General features: G+C 47.1%; 1 protein-coding gene across 2 annotated transcripts in view; it reads right to left on the reverse strand.

The window, feature by feature from the left end:
• The window catches only part of ATP2B2 (ATPase plasma membrane Ca2+ transporting 2), a 365,479-nt gene that overhangs the window by 272,855 nt on the left and 68,268 nt on the right, over positions 1-24,356 (reverse strand). For both annotated transcript variants that reach the window (XM_045063309.1, XM_045063308.1), the window contains exon 2: positions 8,756-8,799. The gene's annotated coding sequence lies outside the window, so the exon portion shown is untranslated. The remainder of the gene's footprint in view (positions 1-8,755; positions 8,800-24,356) is intronic.

Genomic DNA, 24,356 nt, shown 5'->3' on the forward strand with positions numbered 1-24,356 from the left:
ACCCCCTTCTCCTCCCAGGCTCTTCCTGCCTCAGCCTGCCAGCCCTCACATCCGTGTTCGGACCCCAGTGGAGACGTGTTACCCTCCTCTTATGGAGGAAGACAGCCTGAGGGGTTAGGAGCCTGTTGGAGGCCACACTGCCAGTGACCTGAGCAGAATGGCATTCAAGAGGGCTGGGTCCCTTTCTTGAGTGACTTAGGACCTGACCCATTCTTGTTCTAAATGAGTCTGCCAGTACCCCCCCACCCCCAACTCAAATAGACTTTTTTTGTCTCTGTGTTCTCATTTAAGCCAATCCCCCTGTTCCCTTTTTACCTCTCCCTGTAAAAATCTTCTACAGTCTGCCTTAACTTCTATCTCTGGCAATTTCCAAGACTGTGACCTTGGATAAGTGACTCATCCCCTATACGCCTCAGTTTCCTTGTCTACAAAACGAGGACAATACCAGTACTGTGAGAATTAAATTCAAGAACGCAATTCAAGGGGTCAGCAGGTCCCCAGGCACATGAAGGCAGACCCCTCACAAAAATGCCTTGTTGGTGTTATGCTTACCTGTCCTGATCACCCCCGATCAGCAGTGATTTCTCCTGGCTCTACACCTCTGTCATGCCACATTCCACTTTTCTTTCTCTGTTGTACAGTGTGGGTAGTCACTCCTGTGTCTTCTCTCCACCCACACTCTGAGTTGCCAGATAATCCTGAAGTAGGGACATAGTTGGCACTGGACCACTCCCTCTGGCTGCCAGCTGTGCGGTGACAGCTCCTATCATAACCCCTACAGGCCCTGCAGTCCCTGGGTGGTTGCGGGGGGGCTGCCCTCTGTCTGCACTTCCTCACTAACCATTCCCACCTTACTTCCCCCCACCACGCCCCGCCAGGCAGCTACTGTCACCTCCTCTCCTCTGAAGCCACTCAGCTCAAGGTCATTGCAGCCCCCATCTTGCCAAGTCCCATGGCCTTTTCTTGGTCCTCCTCTTCCTTGACTTGCTGTGTTTAGCACTGACTGTTTCTCCCCTCCTTGTGAAACACCTACCTGGGAACCCAGGGATCCCCTATCTCTCAGACCACTCATCCTTTGCCTCCTTTGTTAGCATCACCCCCCACATCCCGCCCCACCATGCCCCCAGCCGTAACTGTTCCAAACACAGAGCTCTGCTCTTTTCTCTCCAACTATACTCACTCCTTGATTTATCTCATTTAATCCTGAGGCTTCAAATATGATTTACATACTGATCTTTCCCTCAGCTCCAAACTCAGATCCAACTGCCAACTCCACACTTGGATGTCTAATGAACATCTCAAAGTCAATATGTCCAAAACATTACCCTTCATTTCCCCAACCAGACCTAGTAGCCCAGCCCACACCCCTGGCCTCTAGTCTTCTGCGAGTCTCAGTAAAGGGCAATAGCATCTACCCTGTTTATAATAAAGACTACGACTGAATTTTGTCTCTGGTTCCTAGAAGGGAGACTGTAAATCCTTAAAATTTCCCTAGTGATGGGGGTGTCTTTTGTTGTTCATGAGCCCCTGGGACTACATCTGAGTTTATGCTAATAGGCTGAATCAGGATGGGTGCTAGTCACCAGAAAGATCATTAGCAGTCATTAGAGGATTGGGGCTCTGAGCCAGGGGAGGGAGGATGGAGACTGACTTTAGTCATGTGGCTAAGCAATCAACCAACCAATCATGCCAACATAATGAAATTCCAATAAAAGCTCTGAACACTGGAGCTCAGTGAGGCTTCCTGGTCGGTCAACAATCAATGTGCCAGGAGAGCAGACAGGTCTTTGGTGGGACTCTGTGAGACCTCGCCTCTATGTCCCTTTATTTGGGTGGTCCTGATCTATAGCCTTTATAATAAAACTGTAAATGCAAGTAGAGTGCTTTCCTGAGTTCTGTGAGTCATTCTAGTGAATTTTCCAGCCAGAGAGGGCTACAGGAATCCCCAAATTTATAGCCAGCCCATCGGAAGTGTGTTAGCTTGAGGACCCCACTTGTGGTTGGCATCCGAAGCTGGGGCAATCTTGTTGGGAACTGTGTCCTTTAACTTGTGGGGTCTGTGCTAACTCTGGGTGGTTAGGATCAGAGTTAAATTTCAGCACCAAAACTGATGTCAAAACACACTCCAGGAGGCATCCATTCAGAATGGGGCCACTTCTCCCCACTTCCACGGCCACCACCATCTCTCACCTGAAATACTCCAGTCTCTCGGTTCCACCCCTATGCCATGCAGTCTCCCCTCTGCAAAGCAGCCAAGGGCTTTCTGTTCATATGCAAGTCAGTGCCCCTCCCCTGTCTCCCCTCCTCAAAATCTCACATGCCCCATCCCACCTGGAATTAAGGCAAAGTTCTCATGATCTAGCCCCTCAGCAGCCTCCCGGACCTCACCGCCCACTGCTTGCTGGCCAGCTGCTGGAAAAGTTCTCACACTGATAATCTGCTGTCTCCAAATCTTTTGCTTTGCAGCTGGCTCTTACAAGGATTTATTTACATAGATGTGGAAGGAATTACAACAGGGTTGTACAGTTCAAACAGTTTGAGCAAAAGGAAAAAATGAAGGTTTTATTAGCAGGCAACAAACAGATGCTCTAAAAGCAAAATGTGCCAGGTCATTTATTTCAAAAGTTACCATGAGACTGAAGACAAAAAACACAATTGAGAAAAATGCACTGAAGGCAGACTCTCCTAATTTGGGTTTTGGTTCTGTCTCTCCCATTTCTGAGTTGTGTGACTTTGGGCAAGTGGCATCCTCTCCCTGAGCCTCCGTTTTGTTATCTGTGGAATAGGAAGAATACTAATACCTCCTGGCCTGTGTTCCAGCATCACCATGAGGGTCCCCTGAGAGGCAGATGGGAGAAGGCTGCTCCAATGTAAGTTAGTTTTACTCCAGTGTTAACATCAATCATGGAAGGAAGTCCCAGGACTTTTGGACAAGGAATAATCAGTACTGAGGGGATATTTAGGAATAATTGTGGATTTTCAGTCTTCTACGAAAGGTGCTGAGAGAAGAGATTTTGCTGAGTCAGAGGAAAATGCTAAACCCAGTTTTTCTGCTTTGTGGGTCAGATTTTCTTAACCAATCTCCCCCAATAACTCTAGGATGCTGGGCATAGTCCTAGGTCCCAGTTTGGCCTCTGGGCCTAGGGCAGGCAGCCCCTTCTCCTCTCTGGTCTTTGAGGTCCTGCCATCACTGCTGGCCTATATGCTGGTGTCACTGTGAGTGACAACCCCATTGAAGGACTGGTGGTTGGACTGCTGGAGCTCAGTGTGGGGTGACAGTGTGGCAAAAGCACCCCCAAATATCTCTGCAAATGTCCTCTCTGCCCTTGTTTAAATCCACGCCTGGAGTCATCCTTGCTCTCTCTTCTTGTCCACATCTTGAGAGTCATTCTCTTCTATCTACTCATCATTCACAGCCACCATCGAGGCAAAGTGACCACTGATTCTTGCCTGGACAGCTGCATCAGCCTCCCGCTGATCCCCCTCCTGCTCCCAGCCATCCACACTCAGCATAGCTCCAGCCAGAGCAGTCTTTTAAAAACACAGATAAGTTCACATTGCTCCCTGACTAAAAGCCTCTGGTGAATTCCTGATGTTCTTAGACTATAGTCCAAAATCTCTTTGACAATGGTGGCCTTATGATGCTGTCCTCTGACCTTCACCTCTCATCTCACCAGTAGCCCCCTTGGTCTCTATGTTCTAGGCATGCTCAGCTTCTGCATTTCTAAAGCTTCTCCCTCACTGGCAGGATCTCTGCATAGATGATGCCTTTGCAGGAATCTCTTTTCTCTTTATTTGGGCTTCCCTTTACCTCACCTTCATCTTGGTCCATCATGTAACTTCTATGACCTGCTCAGACATTTGCATCCTCATAAATCCTCCAATTTTCACATCAAATAAGCACCTCCTCCAGGAAGCCCACCTCGATTCTGCCACCCCTCCCCCACCCTCAGGCTCTCCTAGCAGACTGGGGACTTCACAGTATTCATCATGTTTTCATTACTATTTTGTTACCCACTTTAGGCTGTAAGCTCCATGAGGGTGGGGACCAAGTCACTCCTCTCTCACCAGTGTCACACTCATGATAGGAACTTGATAATTTGTAAAATTTTACAGACTCACCTTGGAATTATTTTTGAATCTCTTAAGCTCCAACTACTTATGCAGCTTACATCCAGTCATTGACTCTGTCATCAATCTTACCCCGCCCACACTTGCTGAGCACCCAATTCTTAACCCAGTGAAGCTTGGCAGTGAACAGGGAGAGGTCAGATCCCCATGACAGACTACGTCAGTGCTCTAATGGGCAGCTGAGCCCAAGAAGAAGTCTCTGTCTGGAGGTTAATATAAGCTTCAGAGTAGAGAGGTTCCATGAATGCAGTGCTTAAGAGCTTGCCATGCTGGAGATGAAACAGAGAGAAGGGCATGGAAAAAAGCCCAGAAAAATGAAGTAGTACAAACATCTTCCCACGTCCTCCTCTGCAGCTCTGCTTCCAGAACTTACATTGAGACCCTCATCCCAGCACTTCAGCAAAGACTGCCTAACTAGATTTTCTGTTGCAGTCTCTCTTAACTTCTGTTCTCATTCTGCTCCACCTTTGCTCCAGAGCCTGCTGTAGCTCCCTACTACCTTCCACTTAAATCTAAGGTGCCTGCCATTGGATGCCTACCTCAGCCTCTCCCCAGCTCTCACACCACTCTCCAACCTAACAATCATTGTGTCTACTAAACTCAACACCCACAACCTTCCACACCCAACTTGCTTACCTATTCCTTTTCTCCACCATTGATTTGATAAATCAGTTTCATCTTTGAGTTGATTCTTAGAAAAATTATTTTTAAACTTTGAGATTTAGTGTCCAGAAGTCCATTTGACTGATTTGATTGTTCATAGCTCACTTGTTGTTTCTCATTATGGTGATGTGCTTAAAAGTTTCCTAATAAATTTATCTTTTTGTATGTTCAACTCTTTCTTTTGCCTTGACCTTGAGCAGCCAATATGTGTTAGTTGAACACAACCAGGAACGGTCCAACCATTGCTGCTGGATCTTGCTGGAGAAGTGAGGGGCTTGCATTCAGTGTCTACATCATGCCTCCCTGAGGACCTCCTAAAGGTAGGGACAATGTCTTCTCCATCAATATCCCTGCTCCCACTCGAGCTTCAAGCTCTGTGCTCTGCAAAATACTGGCCACAGTCACTGGGAAGAGACTGTCCCTGTTATAGGCTGAAGTGTGGACCCTCCCCGTAATTCATGTTGGAGTCGTAACACTCAGGATCTCAGAACATGAGAGAGTTTGGAGAGAGTGTCTCTGAAGAGGTAATTATGGTAAATGAGGTCTTTAGGGCAGGTCCTACTCCAATAGACCGGTATCCTTTTAAGAAGGGAAGATTGGGAAAACAGTATGGAGTTTCCTCAAAAAGTTGAAAATAGAGCTACTTTATGGTGCAGCAATCACACTACTGAGTATTTACCCCAAAGATACAAATGTAGTGATCTGAAGGGGCACCTGCACCTTCATGTTTATAGCAGCAATGTCCACAACAGCCAAGCTATGGAAAGAGCCCAGATGCTCATCTATAGATGAATGGATAAAGAAGATGTATGTGTGTGTGTATACACACACACACATACACACACAATGGAATATTGCTCAGCCATAAAAAAAATAAGATCTTGCCATTTGCAATGACATGGATGGAACCAGAGGGTATTATGCTAAGTGAAATACATCAGTCAGAGAAAGACAATTATCATATGATCTCACTGATATGTGGAATTTGAGAAATAAGAGAGAAATATGTTGGAGTAGAGGGGGATGGGAGGGATGCGGTGGCTGGCTGATGGACACTGGGCAGGGTAAGTGTTGTGGTGAGCACTGTGTGTGTGTGTGTAAGACTGATGAATCACAGACCTGTACCCCTGAAACAAATAGTACATTATATGTTTATAAAAAAAACAAACAAACAACTAAATCCACCTTAACAACAACAACAAAAAAAAAAAAAAAGAAGAAGAAGGAGAGATTAGGACACAGATAGCACAGACAGAGGTATGACTGACTGTATGAGGACACAGGGAGGAGGCAGCCTTCTAGCCAAGAAGAGAGACAGAAGAAACCAAACCTGCTAACACCTTGATCTCAGACTTCTGGCCTCCACAACTGTGAGACAATTAACATCCATCATCTAAGCCATCCTGTCTGTGGTTTTTTGTTATGCCTGTTTTAATAAACTAACACAGCCCCCAAAACCAGCTCTCTCAGACCCACAGTTCAAGGGATGGAAGAACACTGTGTGGCACTGACCTTGGTTTTGGTTGTAAAAAATGTTATAAGGAAAAGAATGCTTCAGAATAAAAAGTAACAATGTAACAATCTTTCCTGTACAGCAGACTGGCAAAATGTACACACACACACACACACACACACACACACATGGGGTGAGGGGTAGAGAATTTTTTCTTAATTGTAACTGCTCTTTGAGAAATAGGGAACATTCCGCTGTGGGAAATTAGAAATGCAGAAAAGCACAAAGCAGAAAATAAATCGCCTGTTACCCCTGCCCCACCCACCCCGCTCTTTGGTATCTGTTTCTCCAATCTTCTTTCTCTCTCTGCTCTCTACCTTGCTTACTTGTTTCTATCTATCCCACCTTTTTTTAATGTAGTCAGGAAGAATTTGGGCAAATCGTCTTTTCACTTACCACGGAAGTATGACCATTTCCCCCTAGATTATTAAAAATTCATCTCAAATTGTATTCAGTGGCTGCCCAGAATCTTCCACCATCTGCATGTGCCAAAATGGGCTCCCCCAACCCCCAGCTGCTGGATACTCACCCTGTTTTCTTCTTTTTTAACAAACGTAAATAATGCTATGATAAACATCCTTGTAGATAAATCTTTGTACACATCTTAGGCTATTTCCTCAGGGCAAATTTCCCAGAAGTGGAATTACTGGTTACTTACATTCGGAAAGAGGAAACTTTTAAAAAATTCTTAAAACTCTCTAGTCAGTTATGCCACTTTAAGGAATTTATCAATTTCTGGCCACACATATTAAAAGCTCCCTAGAGTCTGAATTGTAATTTTAGACATCTTAAAAAAAAAAAACAAAAAGAAAGAAAGAATAAAGAAAACCTAGGTTGTCTGGCAATAGTCGATGCAAGGGAGTGACATCCATCCCTGCCTCAATGCAGTTGCCCTTCAAGTGAGAGCCTGCTTTCTTAGCAAGGAAAGGGAAGAAGGTGGGCTTTAATTGAGGGAACAAACCAAGTCCACCTTATTTTTGAAAAAAAATCATGATTTGGCTCGTTAGCTTACCACTGCAGCAGAATAAGAGGAGGAGGCCATGCTCACCTCGGACAGCTCCTCAATCCTTTCCCAACATCACCTTTTGCTTCTCCATCAAAATTTATCTGCCCCACATCCCAATTTCCCAAGGCCCAGCTACTGGCTGGAGCTAATCTGGTCAGATAATTTCTACAGTGAACACAAGAAACCATGGGTCACTAGACTACCCCAGATAGCATTCGGGGGTGGCAGTGGGGAGAACATCAAAAAGTATCACATGCTTGACACATAAAACGGAAAACACAGGAAACTCAAATTGCATATAATCTTGCAATTTGGAAATAACCACTACTAACCTTCAGTTGACATTTTGGTGGAAGCTTCCAAAGCTTCCTCATCCTCTCCCAACGAGTGACACAGATGGTGATTTGGGCAGTGTGACAGGTGGGCAGGAAGGGATGTTGGGTGGGGAGGGCTCTATCCGATCACACTCTATCGGATCATACCCTGGGGCAACTGCTGATTCCACCCAGGAGTGAAGCCAGCTCCACACACAGCCACCCAGAGGAAGGATGATTTCTCCCAGGTTGCTGGGGAAGTAACGGCCCCAGGACACTGGCAGGGAATCAAGCTGGCTTGTCCCAGAGAACTCCCAGACAGTCCCTCAAGCAAGGGGCTCTGTCTTCAAATGTTTGTTTGTAAACAGATGGTCTGGAGTTGAGGGCATGCTTTCCCAGGGGTATCATGCTGGTATCCATGGTATCCAGAGGACTCACCCACCCAGCACAGGGGCCAAAGATGGCTCTCCCAGAGCCAGCTCCGCACAAATAGTCACTAAGCTACCAGAAATGTCCTTGGCAGGCCCCCAGACCCTACCCACGCTGCCCCAGCCTCTATGGAGGGCTCTTCCTTCTCAATTCCCAAATGAAAAAACCCCTTAGTGTGGCTGACCCCAGCAAGACAGTAATCAAAAAGTAATCAGATGGCATTAAAAGATACTAATGTATGAAGGACTGATATGATAGTCCTATAACCCACTCATGAATATTGCTCTTTATGGCAAAAGACCATGTACTAATCCAGGTACACCTGCATTTTGGCAGAATATCACACCGAGATACAGAAGTCACATGCAAGCTCTGTGCGGTACTGGGATGAGGGGAAGTCACATTTAGGAAATAGGCCCAAACTGCAGCTTCAGCTCTGCTTCTGGTTCCCTCCCCATCCACTGCTAGCCACCGGTTTTTGGGGAGCCATTGCTCAGAGCTCTGGTGCTCAGAAGAGGATTAGGAAGGGCTGGGGCAGACATGCAATATGGGTGGGGAGAGTGGAGGTGGTAAGACACATAGTCAGCAAACCAGACGTTGCTAAACCAGGTCCAGTAATGGTGTTGAAGTATGTGCCCAGGTGTGAGTGGGTCTCTGAGTCCCCCGAGGTGAACCCGGGGTTTTGGCTCTCACACTCACCTATCTCCTGGCTGCTCTCAGTCTGCACTCCAGGTGTGGGAAACCTACAAGCAAACAAGACCGAGATCAGAAAGGTTAGAGGGGCTTGTATTTTCCAGGTCACAAACCAGTGGCCAGATTCAGATCTGGTTGTTTAAAATTTAATATTTGAACTGATCCCAGTATTTAGAAACTGAGGGATTTCATGCACAAGTCCAGCTTTCTGACTCCTCCGGGGACAGCTGCACCTCTGGGCCACAGGCCAGCAGGCTGGCAATGCGCTGGAGTCACGTCAGCTGCCTGCTCAGGCCCACAAATGCTCCCTAATCCCAGCCTATCTGGTCCCCGTGAGTGCTTAATGGTGCTGTCCCTGCTGGGGGTCTGCTGCCAGCCAGGACCTGCACAGCTCAGGTGTGCTCCCCTTTCAAATCGGCCATCGCTGTCTCCTATCCCTTCCCTTCTCCTGCTCTAAACACAGGAGCCAGAAGTCCAGAGGGAGAATGCCAGGTTGGTCTGTCAGAATAATCAAGGGTAAGATGATGGGAATCAGATTCCAGAAATGGTTTTGATGGGGGGCCCTACAGCCTCCTATCCTGAAGCCCTTTCCTGAACGCTTGCTCTGCAACTCTGGGGGAGCTGAATCAGGCAGGATCCTGAAGCCTTCATAAAGGACCTTTTCACGGAAGTGGGCAAGAGTGGCACAGTTTCCCTGGGGGGAGCAGACGTGGGGATTCTGCTCCCACCACCCCCAGGGCATGGGAAGTGGGAATGGTTTCTAGACCCAGGCACAGAGAACATCCTTGACAGGAGCTGTCACCTGGGATCAAGGACTGAAGCCACCCCACGGTGATCCTGAGGGAGACAGCTGGAGACAAAATACCCTAACCCTGCCCCCCTCACTTTATATCCTGCTAGAGCTCCCCATTGGTCACAGCCAACAGGAAGCCAGAGAGGGGAGGAAGTGCACTGATGACTATAGGTCATCTCCTAGGGCACAGGGCGGTGGCAAGAGGGTGGAGAGTTGTCTCAAGGGGCAAATAGCAGATGTCCAGCACAATGGCCCTGCCTTTCTGTACCCTGTTCAACCTCAGGATGCACATCCCTCAGGCCCTGAGCCAAGGCTAACCAGGTCCTACCAAGTGTCAGGGGCTCAGTGCCACCCTAATGACTATTAGCTGGCATCTCTCTGTTCCGCTCACCTGAACTGAGCCTTGCTTGGCCACCCCACCTCCCCAGAACCTGGAACCTGGCCTGCACCCTGAGGTCCTCTTGCCACCTTTGTCTGTTCTCTTCCACTGAACACCCTTCAAATTCCTCTCACTATAGAGCCAGAATGCCCCCCTTCCTGGAAACACAGCCAGCCCAGAGTTCACAGAGATCCAGGAGCAAAGCTGCAGGGAACCCACAAGCACGAGGCTGACACAGAATAGTCATGGAGATGAAGTGGCCACCTGAAAACGCCCCTCCCTAAAGATCTTCCGGGAAAAACTTGAGCCTGACAAGAGGCAGCCATGTGCAGGATTTCACAGAAGCCAGAACCAGAACTGACCCAGGAGATCACCTGCTCTGGCACCTGCTTTGTACAGATGGAGAAACTGAGTCCAAGAGACGGGTGGGCTTGCACAGGCCACACAGCCACAAAGGGGCAGAGCCAGTGTTTTGTTTGCCCACCAAGCTATCCCTTCCCCTTGGCCTGGAATACCCCAGGGCTTGGCCAGGCCAGGAGACTGATGTCAGCCTGGGTTTGCTCAATAGTGATTTTACAACACTGAGGGATACCCAGTTCATTTACTCCTCGCCCCAACTACCAGAGGCAGCTACTGTTAGAATTCATATGCTACAGATGAGGAAGTTGAGTCCCAGAGAAGTTTAATGGTCTTAGACCAGCACAGGAGGTGAGTTCTGGAACAGAGGCAACAACATTGACAACAATTAAAATAACTAGCAACAGGGACTAGGATGCTTTCTCTAGGTTGGCCCTATGCTGAAGTCCTCTCACATATTATCCCATTACGGTTTTGTTTGTTTTTGTTTTTTTCTTTTTTGTTGTTGTTGTTTTTGTTTTTTAAACTGGAGAGTTTCTATTAACTTTACACTTGGCTAAAACAAGGAGGATGTATCAGATCCGTATTGCCAACTTGAGACATAATTGACATATAACATTGTGTAGGTTATAATACGTTGATTTGATACACTTACAAGCTGCAGAATGATTGCCGCCATGGGGTAAGTAACATGTATATCTGGATATCCTGTCCTATAATTGCCATTTCTTTTTTGTAGTGAGAACATTTGGGATCTACTCTTAGCAGCTTTAGGATCTTGAATGGCTACGACTAGCGCTGTTGTTATTTCAACACCTCCTGACCATTTTGTTCCACATATTCACTTTTCTGACCCTTTGTTGGCCTCTCCACAATGTCTTCAGGTCTTAGAAGGCAAAAAGCTTAGGACTGGCCACCTGTCATGCCCAGTATCCTTCTGGTGATGTTCAAGGAGCTTCACCCCAGGCTCAGCTGGACCCACCTGCTTCCCACCCAAGGCCCTGAACTCATGCACATGGTAGTGAGGTCTGGAGCTCTGGGCAGTCAGTCATGCCTCATCAGTGGTGCCCCTGTCTTCTCCAACAGAGACTGTTGAGATGAAAGATTGATGAGCAATCTGTCCTTGCTGGTGAATTTTTAATTACGGAAGAAAGGACACCGACCCCATCCCCTGGCCCAAACCAGAACCTCAGGGAGAATGGTTCTTCGGTGTCAACATTGTTAAAATTTCATCCACACTGACAAGTATGAACTCTGTATCTAAGTTTTTTCTGTCCATAAATAAAGGTGAATGACTGAGATGGAGAGTGATCAGTTGGGAAACCAGGAGCCCCTCAGCATGGAAAATTCCGTACTGACACGAGAGGGAGTGAGACAAGGACTCTAGAAAGCCTGGGGTGAGTCTGGACACAGGGGTAGTAGGTATAGGAGCCTGAAGACCATGCCAGCTGTCAGTCTACGACTCCTGCCCTTCTAAATTGCAGGTGACCCCACTTCACACCTGGATCCTCTTACGGTCAACAAGCTGAGAAGGGGCTGAGCTTGAAACACGGCTGCTATGTAGGGGCTCCAACCCCAGCCTTGCAGAGACAGGACAGACCTATTACTGTCGAGTCATGCCCCAAGACAGCAACATGCCTGTGGAATTATCTATGACTCTGTCAGCCCAATTTCACAAATGACCAGGAAAGGGAAACACATTCAAGTCTCTGCTTCATCATTTACTGGCCCATTTTCTTGAGCAAGTCACTTCAATGTCCCAAGCCTCAGTTTTTTTTTTTTTTTTCTGTAAGATGGGGATAGAAATAGCTACTGCAGGGGAGGGGCAGTGGTGAAGGTATAATGGAAAGGATGCAGGGAAAACACTGAGCACCATGTCCAGTACACAGTGAGTTTCTAAAAAACGTTGAGCATGCAAGGAAGAATAAACCACCAGCTCTGCTCTCTAACTCCTTATAAAACAGTGAGAATCTCACATTGGCTAAACCAAAACTTTCAAGAAAGACTGGAATATGGGCAAAATGATTCTACAAAACACCTGGAGTGAGAATTTTGGGGGAGGGATCATTTTGACTTGTGGTTAGCAACCAGGGGAGGGCTTCTTGAAAGAGGGTACCTGGAAAAGACACTTCCAAGGACTTCCACTCTTTGTGAATTCAGGGACCAAACTCCAGTGGGAAGTCTTTCCCAGCCTGAACTTCTCTCTATGCAAACTGGGCGTCAATTATGGTATATCTGATTCTTAGTGATAGTTCTGTTTAGTCAATAAAGTCACAAGTCATTAGCTCCCCAGGGCTTCTGGACTTTCTAGCTCATATCCTGCCTCCTCTAGTAATCTTTCCAGGATTGCTTCAGTGCACGTGGATCCTACTCTTCTCATGTGCCACTAGCACCCAAAGCCCAAACCACATGCCCTACTTATAGGGAAGGAGCCCTGGGTTCTAGTACCAGCTCAGCCCCCGGCTCGCTGTGAAATATTGGTCACAAGCCAGCCACTTGTTGGGCCTATTTCCTTATCCATGAACAAGGGGATCAGAGTCCCCCAGAGTGAGCTTTGGAGCACTAGTCTTTTGAGAGACTCCCTAAAACAGGGCACCATGTTTCATGCTACGGTCCTCACCTTCCTTATAGATTCCACAAAGCAGCGAACACATGAAGGCTCTGATGAAGTCCCGCAACACAGAAACCAGTGTAGTTTTGCTTGACCCAGAATTTTCCAAACTAACTTTATTTGAACCTTTTGTGGAATAACATCTATTAACGTCTCACAAAACTAGCATTCTTCAGCACTCACTTTGGGAATGCTGGCCTGAAAGATCTCTCAGGGATACCTACGTGTACTGCCATTTGGGGACTCAGTAAGAATCTGGAATGTGGAATTTCACCCTGAGTCACTTTTCCAAAATGTCTCTGCTCCATTTCTGACCAAGATATAAGGGCACTCTTCTCTAACTCCTACGACAGGCACTGTGTCTAGACTTCTTGCACTGTGATGACAGACGTGTCTCCCATAAGCTTTTGAGTGAGGAATCATATCTGGATACTGGTTTGTCTCAGAACTTGATGCTCAATAAATATTTTTGAATACAAGGGGATGGTTAAAATATTGAACAAATGATATGGCCCTGGGGGCTAGCAAAAGGGACACCAGCTATAAACAACCCACAGGGCTCCCCTGACTATGCTTGTTAGTCAAACACCAGCCCTGGTGGAAGGAAGGAAGGAAGGGAAAGGGAAGGGAAAGGAAGAAAAAAAGAAAGAAGAAAAGAAAAGGAGAGGAAAGAAAAGAAAGAAGGAAGAAAGGATGGAAGGAAGAGAGACAAAGGAAGGCAGGCATGCAGGGAAGACCCACCTCAGAGACTGTACTATTAACAAGAGAGAAAAAGCACTTTCTAAGGCAATGCCCAGTGCTGTGTTTTCCCCCTTCTGGGCAGTTCTGGCGTGGCCATTCCCATCTGGGGGCTGGGGCTAGGTGCTGCCAAGACGAGCCTTCTCTGCCATGGCGCCAGCTGGAGCCAAGGCCACATGAGAAAGTGGGCTTTTCTGTGTCCCTCAACAGAGCTGGCAGCAGCTTTAAGATTTCAAATATCCTTTTGAAATCTGAATCAAAAATGGAACATTTTTTTTTCCAGTAAATAATACCCTTGATGTCAGTAATGCTGGAGAAGGCTCAGCAGCATCCAGAAATCCAGAGGTAAGGACGTGTGGGGAGCCATCACAGCACAACACAACGCAAACCTGGGTTTTCTGTCTCCACCCACCAGGCCACCTGCCTTCCAAGGGTGTGAAGACTTAGTTGGTCACTTTAGGCCTTGGCATGAGTAAGAGACACTGTTTTCTGATCATACCTGTTAATGCTACAGGGAAATTCAGAATGGCCATGGGCTGGGGACTCTACACGGTCATGGGCTTTGGAGACCCTAGGTTCAGGATGAGGGGTGGTGGAGATGTGGTGGAAGAGTCTGGTGGCGGAAGGTAAGATTAGAATGGGTCAGAGCCCTCTCTGAGTGACGGGCAGTAACAGACTCCTGCCAAGCTCTGGGATGGGACAGCTTCAGATTTCCATATTGGTTTCCCTCCTCAGTCAGGATTTGAAGCAGATACCACTGGGTTTGAGTTACATGGCTTCCTGACCTTTGACTCCTGGGAGGCTTGTGGGGGGAGGTGTGAGTTCTCAGGAGAGGCCAGGCCTAGGGCACATGGGGAGGGCTGAGAAGAGAGTGGCCAGGACAGACAGCACCTGGCTTGATGCTTCCAAAGCAGGGTTTCCTGCTTTTCAATATCACCATCCTGTGATATTTAAGCAGACTGCAAGGACACTTCTCCCCAAGGAGTGGCTACTCTAAGGGGAGAGTCTCTGCTGTGTCCTAGCTTACGTTTAACAGCTCTCCAGAGCTTGCTAAGTTCTCTATCAACCAAGGAAATCTGGCCTCCTTCACTGAGAAGCAAGGTCTATGCAGAATTTAACAACATGTCAGTGGAAAGCCAGTTTGCTTTCCTTTTTCAAGTATTTTTATGGTTACTTTCTATTTATGAGAGCTGTTACCATTTTTTTCCATTTATGGTAGCAATAAGGCTTCATTCTAAAATGTATTTTGGTTTTAAAAAAGAGCTCATTTGAATAAAAACATTAAGTACTTTTTAGTACAGGTTATCTCATCTATAGGTGTGAAGGGAGGTATATGAATGACTGAGTCTAGGAAACATTCATCGAGTCCAACTTGCTCATACCACCTATGGGTAGGCTGAGTCCAGATGGAAAAAGCATGGCCCAAGGACACAGAGCCAATGAACAGCAGGAGCTGGGATGATGCACTCAGGGTCAGGGTCTCCAGATTCTTTCCGCCTAGTTATCTCTTCTTTTTGAAGCTGAGCTATCAATACTTCCTTAGTGTAGCCCTCAAAGTGCAGAAGGAATGTGGCTTTACAGATCTGCTGTCTCTAGGGTACCAGGGGTTCTGCAGAGACCAGAACTGAGACTTTTCTTCTTTTTATTCCATGGAATAAATTAGTGTTCTATGGTCACAGAACTGGTGTTCAATGGGACTCTGGTAAAAGGGGCAGGTGGGTGAATGGGTGAGGGGAAAGATGGATAAGTGGGTACATGGAGATATAGATGGAAAGAGAAGGGGATGGATTGGATGGATGGACGGATGGATGGATGGGAGAGCCATGGGTTGGATGGATGGACGGATGGACAGATGGATGGATGGGTGGAGTCAGATAAGTGGAAAGATGGAAATACAGATGGAGAGACAGGCAGATAGGTGGATGGATGAAGATGTGAATGAATAAATTATTTGGCCAATGACTTAGGGTATCCCTCCTTTCTTCAACCCATCCAAGGGTATTTTCATTCTCTTAGAGAACTAGCAAAAATTTATCTAAGATGAAAGAATTAATGGTGAAACTTCAGATACCATGATAAATTGGTAGAGAAAGAACATTTTCCTGGCATCTTGACCTCAAGGCAAAGATGAGCACTAAAACCCAGAGAGGTCAGAGCCTCAGCTTTTCAAACTCACTCTCTGATCTTGGGTGAATTCCCTCCCTATCCTGGGCCTATGTATCTCTCTGTGTAAAGTGAATCCAATGAGTCCCACTATCTCAGCATCCTATGTACCCCCTGGGGAACTATGAGGCCAAAACATCCCCAACCATATCCAATGCTGCCAGCAGGCACTGCATCCATCAGTTGGATTTGGCTTCCTGAAGAGGTGAGTACCTTTCTGCAAAGTGTTGTGCTAAAGGCGGCCAGGCAATCAAGGAGTCCCTTAGAACAGAATCCACAATGCCTTTGAAACCAGTATATTCCATCATGCTCTGCTTTTGAAACCAGTGTATTCAAAGGAGAAAACATCAGAAAGGCTGGTAACATGAAGTCAAGTCCTCAGTCCCCTAAATGATGGATCCCTTCACATATACAACTGTCATGTGCAGGGTGAGGGTGATCCAAAGGTGAGAAGACAAAGGAAGGGCTAACGTGGGAGGCTCAGAGCACAGATCAGCCAGGCCTGGGTGCAAATCCTACCCTTGACCCTTCTTAGCTATGCACCTTTTTTTTTTTTAAAGATTTTATTTTATTTATTTGAGAGAGAGGGAAAGGGAGATAGAGACAGAGCATGGGTGGGGTGGAGGGCAAGAGGGAGATGGAGAAGCAGACTCCCTACTGAGCAGAGAGCCTGACCTGGAGCTTGATCCCAGGACCCAGAGATTATGACCTGAGCCGAAGGCAGACACTTAACCGACTGAGCCACCCAGGTGCTCCTTAGCTATGCATCCTTCAGCCACTTCTCCCATCTCTCTGAGCCTTGTCATAATTTTCTTTCAATATGGGGACATATTAGCTAGCTCTCCACTTTGTCAGATGGTTGTGAAAATTAGAGATCATCCATGTACATGGTTAGGCTCCACAGATGTTAGCTCATAGTCCTTCTAATCTGTGAACTGCAGAGGATGCCTTGTCCAGTAGATCTTAGATCTTGTACAGTAGGATTTAGCTGTTTGCTCATTTACTAAGTTTATTGAACATCTACAATATGCCAGTCCCTCTCCTATGCTCTGGGGACTCAGTAGGGAGCCAAGGCAGCCCTGATGTCTGACCTTGTAGAGTTTAAAGTCTGGGAGATGATCATTTACCAAATGGTCATTCAAGTAAATGTGAAACATTAGTGATACATGTTCTGTGAAGGGGAAAATGTAATGGGGGGGGTACCTATGTCATGGAGACCACTTTATTCTGGGGCAGGGTTGTCAGGGAAGTGACTGGAGCTGAGACCTGAAGGATACACAGGCTGTGAGCTGGTATAGGTGTTGGAGGTGGGGGAGTAGGTAATGGGACAGGGAGAGAGGTTTAGCAAGTGCAAAGGCCATGTAGCAGAAAGGGTGCAGTGTGATCAAAGATTAGAGAGGAAGCCAGTGTGGCTGCAGCACAAAGCATGGGGCAGTGTGTTATCAGATAAAGCTGAAAGCAAGGACAGGGCCCTGAGCACCCAGAGACTCACGAGCCATAGCAGGGCCTTTGTTTTTTTCCTGGGGAAAATGGGAAGCCATTAAAGGGCATAAAGTTGAGGAGTGAGGGGATCAGTCACTGCAACGTAGAGAATAGATACAGGAAACCCAGAGGGGAGGCTGACAACAGTGAGGCAGTCACGCCACTGTCCAGCCAAGAGACAATGATGTCCCAGACTGGGTGGTGACAAAAGTGTGGGTAGCAGCTGGGAACAGCTCTCATCCAAGATCTGGCAAATAATTAACATGCAGGGGAGTGTGTCTATCAGGTCTACTAAGACTTCCTCTGTCCCCTTTTAATGTGGTTGGTCTCTCAAGACACTGAAACTCAATCTCAGCCCCATGGACCAAGGCAGGCCCTCCACAGAGGCCTTGGTACAGGACAACTTTGGTGGATGTCCATGCAATAGATAAGGTGATACCATTTACAATACCCACACACAGACTTTACAGTTTTCAACCATCTTTCAGAGCCTTATCTAATTTGATCCTCAAAACCACTCTCAAGATGGGTGAACTCCAAACCCCAACTTCTTTCCTGACTCTCTTTTGAAGAACAAAAACAGTAAGACACCCAGTAACCACCACTGTCTAGTAGATTCTCATTATTAGCAGTAGTTATGTCCTATAAAGTCTCCACGAACACCGAGTTAGTGAATAGAAAACCACTGCTCCCAGGGAAAATGTAGGGTGAGGTTCCCAAGAGCCTCACTTCACAGTATTTTCATCAGCTGATCAATGCAGAACTTCGTTTTATGAGTGTTTCTGTATAAAGACACCTTATTTAATATCTACCGCAGATTTGTTAACATTAAATTCACGACCAACGGCACCGTACCTCATGCCTGAATGAACATCTTCTCACACGTGCGTTTTCTCCACAAGACACACCACAGCCTTCTGGGCTTAGGAACAGTAGCCAGCACTTCAGCTCTGTACTTGGGGGCTCTTTTCAACAACCACATCACCAACAAAAAGTGCAAAAACGTGAAAAACCTGGCACCAAGTAGACCACAAAAAAGCCCAGTTGTTTCCATACAAGAGCTGAAACCAGAAGGCGGAGTGACACATTGTTCAGCCTCTGTTAGGAACTTGAGCACTGAAAAATCTTTTCCCTGCTCTGCAGCTATCTTCAAATGACCGCAAGAGAACCCTGAGTATTGATTTGAGGGTTACAAATAAATTTCAGTAAGTAGGTGAATAAATAACATGGAATCTGTGAAGAATGACAATTGGCTCTATTTACCATTCACTGGCTGACAGGACACATTTTCATTGGAGGCCCCCCATGTGCTATGTGCCCCCCTTTGGGTGCTGGAGCATGGGGTACAGAGCTGCTCAGGGCGCGGACTCTTTATTTGCGGAGCTCGAGCTGCCTGCTGGGCATTGGGCAGTCTTGCCGCAGGCAGCATCTTGCCTCCTCACCCCGTGGGAGGGGCTGCTATTTGTCAGAGGAGATGGGGGCAGGCAAAGGGTCCCACAGCTGGAAAATAGCCCAGTGGGGATGAAAACCAGGGGCATTTCCTCCGGAGTCCAGCTCCACATCCCACACCCTTAAGCATCGTCTGCACACCCGCATTCTAAAAACCAGTTTCACACCAGATTTCTTCAAACTCTGTTCATTTCCCCCTTCCTGCCAAGTAAGCAGTTAAACTCACAAACTATATTAATCCCTGGCATAGTTCATTTAAACAAAATATTGCCAAGCAACGAAAGGCAGAAATCCTCTTACGACCCACATGGGTATTGATGCTGTGCTTTGAGTGAGGGCTGTGCCGCTTAGCATCTGATTGTAAACCCACCTGAATCCTGGACAAAGCATCCAGGCGGGGCTGGGTGGGACAGGATGGGATGACCACTTGCCGTGGCGGGGGTGGGTGGGGGCTGCTGATTGCTTGCTGGCTTCACCGTGAGTCTCCTGGATCTTCATAGACAACAGAGGCAACACACAGGTGCTGGACACTTTTTAGTGAAAACCAGCTTTATATACCTGACTATTTAACTCCCTCAAGCCCCAAACAGTGCATTTAAGACTCTAGAAAGCACTTTCACATCCATGGCTGATTTCACTTCCCTCTAATTGAGAGTTAGGTGCTGACCGTAGCCCAGTTCAGAGATGAGGACAGTGAGACCCACGGGAGGGGGGAATTACTTGCCAGCATCCCACAACTAAGCAGGAGACAGAGTGGGGATTTGATTCCATGCCTTTTGTCTCTCAATGACACAGTCTCTCGACTGTGTCCTTGGGTAGAGAAAGGATACTTCTTTCCTTTAAGCTGCTCAACTCTACATGGGAAAATGTTTCAGAAGGAATAGAGCTGAAAAGGAGGGATAAGGAGTGATGCGCCCGACTCCTTGGCCACATGGATTGGTTTGGAAGCCTGGCCTTGCCATGGCTCAGGTGCATATCCTGGTGCGAATCACTTACTCCATGCCTCAGTTTCCTCACCTGTTAAGTCTGGAAAATAGTATCTGCCTCAGAGAGTGGCTGGAAGGATTAAATGAGTCAATATTTGTATAGTGCTTAGCACAGAGTTTGCCGTTTAGTAAATGCTATATATAAATACTTGTTAAAAATGCAAAAACTTAACCTAGGCATAAATCAGAAAGGAAAAGCATTTGCCAAATTTGTTGTTACCCAGAATTTTCTGTTTCTCAATTCAGTTGAGCTACATGTTGATTTGTTGTATTTAACACTGCTATTAATAACCAAGTGGCAACTTTCCTACCTATAGGAACCTCAGATAGGAACAGAGTTGTACTACAATTTAGAGATGAGGACTTCTGAAGCTCAGGCAGGTACAATGACTTGCCTCAGGTCACAGAGCTGGAAAGTGGCAGAGCCAGGATTCAGATCCAGCTCCATCCAGGCAATAAGGCCTGTGCTGTTAGTCACTCTGACTCCAAGTGAATCAGTGGTACCCAAGCTCCAAGTTAACTGGGATGGTCTCCTGGAGGTACAGGCTTTGGGAGAGAGGGTCTTTGCCAAAAGGCTGCTGTAGACATAGTGGGACAGACCCCACTCCCACTCCCAAGCTGGTCCTGTACAGGGCCTGGAAGCCCAGAAGAGAACCCAGGGCTCCATACACCATAAACCATGTGCTCTGCCTCTCTTAAAGGGGGAAGCACCGGGTCTACTGCAGTCTGAGCAACAAGGAACAGAAATAGCTCCATGTCAGACATAGCTTCAGGATTAAAATTGCAGACTACTCTTCGGAAGACATGTTGTCAATTTCCCAGCAGGTTTCTTATAGGAAACGTTTCAGGAGGGCTGTATTTCTCTGTGCCCAAAACTAGAATATCGTCCCACATCTGGAAGAGAAAATGGACTTCAAAGTTGATGTGAAGTAGGCCTATGAGGTCCCCTGCTTGGACCAGGAGACTCAGGTTTGAGGCCTGACTCAGCCACTTCCTTGCTGTGTGATCACGGGAAAATCCTTTCTCTCTCTGTGCCCCATGAGCTGTGGGCAGCAGCCTTGGATAGACTTCAACCGGTAGATGATTTTTTTTGTTTGGCTTGAAGAGAGACTTAAAAATTTGAAAAATTATATATAAAAGTACAGATTTCTGGATTTTCTTAGAAATACAAATACCTGGCTCCAGGATCCCACACTCTTACAAGGTGAATCACTGGGTGGGACTGAATGTGACTTTTTCCTTAGTGGGTCCAAAGTCCCACCACTCCCCACTGTTAGCCCCACCTCGCACAGCATGACATCTTCCTGGCCTTGGGGACATTGAGGTTTGCCACTTCTGGGTTTGCCACTTCTCTGTGGGTCCTTCAAACACTAATGTTCACTGGTTTCAAGAGTATCCCTCCACATTAGCTGTCGTTGTTTGGAGGCCCAGTGGGAACAAGGACCTTGCCTCACTCTCACCCTGGTTACCCCAGGGCCTGGCCCATGGCAGGTGCTTCATAAATCTCTAATGAAATACTCTGAGACTATGATAAACTGGAATGAGAACTGAATGAGTCAGGATGACCTGGCTTGAGCTTTGGCCCTGACACACAGGGACACTGGGAATTGACAGGTCCCTTCCTCTCTCTTAATCCTCTTTTTGCATCTAATGTAGATGTTCTGCCAGGCCCCCTGCAGCTGGCTCAGGTGACAGGCCCTGCAAAGTCTAGGACATTGAGGTTCTGGCTTGGTCCCCCAATGTCACTGGGCCCTTGTGCTATGACAGCCCAGGACAGTGAGGCCCTGTAGACCCATTATTCACCCTGCTCCCTGATCAGATGTCCTGTTCTCCTCCTCCCCATATTGGCTGGCTGGAGGGCACAGCCCTGCCATGAGGCCTGGCCCCACTGGGAGCTGTGAGCTTCTGGAGAAAATAAGGGAATCCAAATGCAGGTAGTAATGTCTTTGTGTGATTTCTGACTGGGCCCTTGGAGGCCCAGGCTCAGTCAGGGCCCCCTGAAATGAAGATGATAAAAGGGAAGGATATGTAGGAGCTGGGTAGGACCAGGGATTCTGAACAGTATGGGCCTGATGCTGGAACCCTCTTTCTACCACTTTCCAGCTGTGTGACCTTGGTGGAATGACATAGCCTCTCTCTCCTCATCTAGAAAACAGGGATTCTAATCACTATCTTACTGGGTCACTGTAAGAATTAAATGAATTAACATAGTTGTATGCTTCATAAATGCTACTTCTACTCTACTCCTGCATCCTAAAATGTTCCTGCTGTGCAATGATGAAATAACATAAGATAGGATTCCCCCCATCCCATATTTGCTACTCCTCCCCAGAAGCAATATATTTTTCTTTTCCAAATCCCACACTCTGGAAACCTAGTACTGACTGATGATTTACTCTTTGAGGTCAACAAGCTTTGTTTGTTCATAGACATGGACCAAGACTGAGACCTATTAGCCTTAATACTTCAGCATGAATTTGTTCAAATGCCTTCTTTCCTGAGAGTAAGACATGGGGATGGGGAATGTAATGAAATGAGGACACAAAATGGAACCAAGGGCTCTTCATAGGGGCCACTGGGTAGGCAAGAAAAACTGGAAACCTTCCAGGAGAGGCTGACTAACTAAAACTTTAATATTCTAGGATTTTATGGAAAATAACCCTAAGGAACAAAGCTTAAACAGTGTGTATTCTTCGGCATCTGCCAGCAGCTCCATGAGATTCTCAGTCCAGACTTTGTTCTACAGTTGTGGCAGGGTAGCCCAGTTGTTGTCCATCCAATAATCCTTCTCCTCACCTTGTCCATGCTGTCAAGACATAGCAAGTCATTTCTATGACTGACATTCACTTTCCCACACTCCCTCCCAGCAAAGGGTATCTTCTGACCCATTCTTTAAGACTTCTGCTGGAGGGGTCCCAGAAAAGGATTCTTTCCCCAGTACAAAGACAGAGATACAAGGAGAGCCCTTCTTCCTTGCCCTCTTCTTCCTATCTTTGGATGCTTTCCTGTGAGGAAGTAAGGCCTGAAGCAATGGCAGCCATTTTGCAGTCATGAGGCTGACACAATGAGATGGCACTGGATCTTACTGAATCAGCCTGGGGAGCTTCCACTACCAGGCATTTACTATTTTAGTACTTCGTTATATGTCCAGTTACTTGCAGGTGAAATGCTCCCTCCTCATGCTCAAGGCAGCTGAAGCCATTTGACCCACTTGCAGACAACTTGGGGTTAGCTGGTAATTGCATGGCAATACCATGGCTTCCATATCTGATATAGCACTGTATCCCAAGGTGACCCTACCAGGGGCTCTGTCCATTTCAGCCTTGGAGATATCACCAGGGGGCCCATTTCTCCACTCACGTAATGCACATTTCATGACCAGATGCACCATCTGACCCTATCAGCTTATGATCTCCCAATGCCAAAGAGTCCCAGGACCTTCTCTCTGTGGCCTTGAGGAAACATGTTTTGGGGGATCATTGCTACCTAAAGAAAATATAAAACACCCTTTTTAGAGCCTCCAGTCTTTGAAGGCTAAGAGAACCCAGCACAGGTCATGTGAGTCATCCCCCTGCCTCCAGAGGGATGGCCTGTTCTCTCCAAGGAAGCATACATGATTGCCTTCTGTACCCTGACCCCATATCAGGCCAGCCAGTTTACCCAGAAGGACTCTTGTCTCCAGCAAAATACCTCCCTTGTGTATCTCCTAGGACCAAGAGCTCCACATGCTATGCCTTTTAGGTAAGGCTTTGTCCTCTGCCAGAATAATAACTGCTCCATTTTTCCTAAGAATGAGCTTCAGATCAACTCCTTCAATGGGCAGGTTTGGTGGGGAAGTCCCGTTGTATGTGGAGCCAGGCTTTTTGTCAGGGGGCTTGGAGGTTTGAGTTGGGTATACCAGGACAACACAGCAATGTGTCAGCTTGAGGCTGTCACAAAGGAGAGGGAGCTGACCCATCACATGGAAAGTAGAGGAAGATGAGCCCTATATGATGGAGGACACGGCCTTCCAGCACTCCCAGGATTGTGAGCTGAGTGTCCACAGAAATCAGTGAGTACCCACTGTCCTCATGGTGTGGGAGGCAATAGGGTATGGTTGGGACTGAGCCGGGGGTGGCTTGGAGAGTGGCCATCACTCAGCTCACGGTTGCCTGGGCTTTTACATTTTGAAGAGAAGTTAGAAATCCAGATTTTTCCATGACATCACTCAGTTTGGGGATTCTGGCAACTAATTCCAGTTCAAAACAGCAGGCAGGATAAGGCAATGTACACAAAATTTGACATGTGTCCACAGGATTAGCCTAAAGACCTCCAGTTTGGAGGCAGTGGTTTAAGTTTTGGTGGTTAGTGCTATAAGTCGAGTAATCAGGAAGCAGCTTGAAAGGCCGCATGTGGTCTCCCTCCCTTCACCAATGACATCCTGAGGACACAAGGCAATACGACTTTCTGGCTCTTAGGTGTGTACGGTGGTGAAGTTTCTCCAGTATACTCATGTGCCACTTCTTGCCCTGTCCTGAGACTCTGAAGCCCACTTTATCCCTTTCCCCTAAACTCTCCTGTGTTCTAAGCACTTGGGATTACAGGGATAGACAAGAATCGGAGGCTGCTGTCTAGCACAGTCTGTGATTTGGCCTTGGTGGAAAATTCCA

The sequence above is a fragment of the Mustela putorius genome, unplaced genomic scaffold, assembly GCF_011764305.1.
Source record: "Mustela putorius furo isolate JIRA1106 unplaced genomic scaffold, ASM1176430v1.1 tig00003850_pilon_pilon_pilon, whole genome shotgun sequence".
Taxonomy (NCBI): Eukaryota; Metazoa; Chordata; class Mammalia; order Carnivora; family Mustelidae; genus Mustela; species Mustela putorius.